At 37.9% G+C, this 1785-nt stretch overlaps 1 pseudogene; it reads left to right on the plus strand.

The window, feature by feature from the left end:
- Positions 1-348: 348 nt before the first annotated feature.
- On the plus strand, positions 349-884 carry LOC143438422 (proteasome subunit alpha type-7 pseudogene; annotated as a pseudogene).
- Positions 885-1785: the final 901 nt, after the last annotated feature.

Here is a 1785-nt window from a genome sequence, read left to right on the forward strand (position 1 = left end):
TTTTTTTCAAGAATAGGTGACAGACAGAGAATTTAGAAACAAAAGCTCTATGAGAAAAACTATAGTTGCCCCAAGAGACCCAAAAGCTTAAGTCTTCAGTGAGAAAGTGAGGCCAGAGAGAATCAGTGAGGCCATGTCCAGAGGCAGAACAAGGGAAATATCATTATCTTCTGCCCCTATATCTACCTCTTCCAAGTAGAGTATGTGCAGGCATGATCCAAAAGGATCAACTGCAGTTGGTGTTTGAGGAAGGTGCATTGTTGTTCTTGGTCTGGAAAACAATCGATGACCAAGCTATAAGATGAAAGAACAGTGTGGAAGATGTGTACTTTGGGTGATACTGTCTGCATGGCCTTTGCAAGCCTCACTGCTGATGCAAGAACAGTTCTCAACAGAACCTTAGTAGAGTGCCAGAGCCACCAGCTGACAATGGAAGATCTAGTCTCTATGGAATACATCACCTGCTACATTGAGAGTCTGAATCAGTGCTACACACAGAGCAATAAGTGAATGCCATTTGGCATCTCTGCCCTCATTGTAAGTTTTGACTTTTATGGCATACCCAGACTCTGTAATACTCTATAATACCTCAGACACATACTATACCCAAAAAGCCAATGCCATAGGCTAGGGTGCCAAGTCAGTACATAAATTTCTGGAGAGGAACTACATCAATGATGCCTTCAGGACAGACAATCTAGTGAACAAACCAGTGATTAAGGCACTCCTGGAAGTGGTCCAGTCTGGTGATGAAAACATCGAACTTGCTATCATGAGGCAGCACCAGCTCCTATGGATTTTATATCCTGAAAAAAAAATATGTAACTGAAATTGAAAAAAAAAAAAAACAAAAAAACAAGAAGAAACAAAAGAAAGTGTCCTGATAAAGTGAGCATCCATTGGAGCAGATTCCAACCTTGAACGTAAGTGAGCTCTGGTGTTGTGGCCTTCAGTCTACTTGTCCAAGTGGCCACTAGAAGGGGATTTCTAGTCAGGATACTTCAGGTTTGATTTGGATATATCTATTTAGAACTGCATTGTTTGAAGGATTTACAGAACACAAGAAAAGGCAGTAAAACCAACAAATGAACTGTTAGTAATTGACTGGAAACAAGTATAGAAAGTCAGAAATAAATCCAAGAAATAGTTAGGAAGGAAAATATCTGACACATGGTGATTAATTTGAGCACAGTGGAGATTTGAATATAGAATGACTTCATTTTTCTTGTTTTGAAGTCTAGTGTAAAGTAAAACTATTGACCAAAAGTGGGAAATATAAATGATAAGCAAGTTGCACCATAAGGAGGAGAATTTGGTGAATTTTCTTTAAAGATGCAATTATAGTTGCCTACTGAGTAACATCCAGGATAAAAAATGCAAGCCTTTTCTAGAAGTAATTACTTTTTCCCAATAATTTAAGCATTTATAATATGTATATTTACCAATAACATTTTTATAAGTAGAGAATATACATCTGTTTATTTTAGCACTGGATTACTACCTTGATATTAAGATTTATACCATATAGTTTATTTTTATAAACCCTACAGTGACTTATTTTGACTTATCTTGCATGAAACCTCAGATATAGTCAGTGCTTAATTCATGTCATCACAGGAATTAAAGGACAGGTGGATGGTTGTGTGTCTGTGTGTGTGTGTATGATGCATGGGTGGGTGGAGGGATGGATGGATGGATGGATGGATGGATGGATGAGTGGATGGACAGATGATAAATATGTGTATGGGAGTGCAGGATACATGGATGGATGGATATGTGGATTGT

Source organism: Arvicanthis niloticus, chromosome 25 (assembly GCF_011762505.2).
Source record: "Arvicanthis niloticus isolate mArvNil1 chromosome 25, mArvNil1.pat.X, whole genome shotgun sequence".
In the NCBI taxonomy this organism is placed as follows: domain Eukaryota; kingdom Metazoa; phylum Chordata; class Mammalia; order Rodentia; family Muridae; genus Arvicanthis; species Arvicanthis niloticus.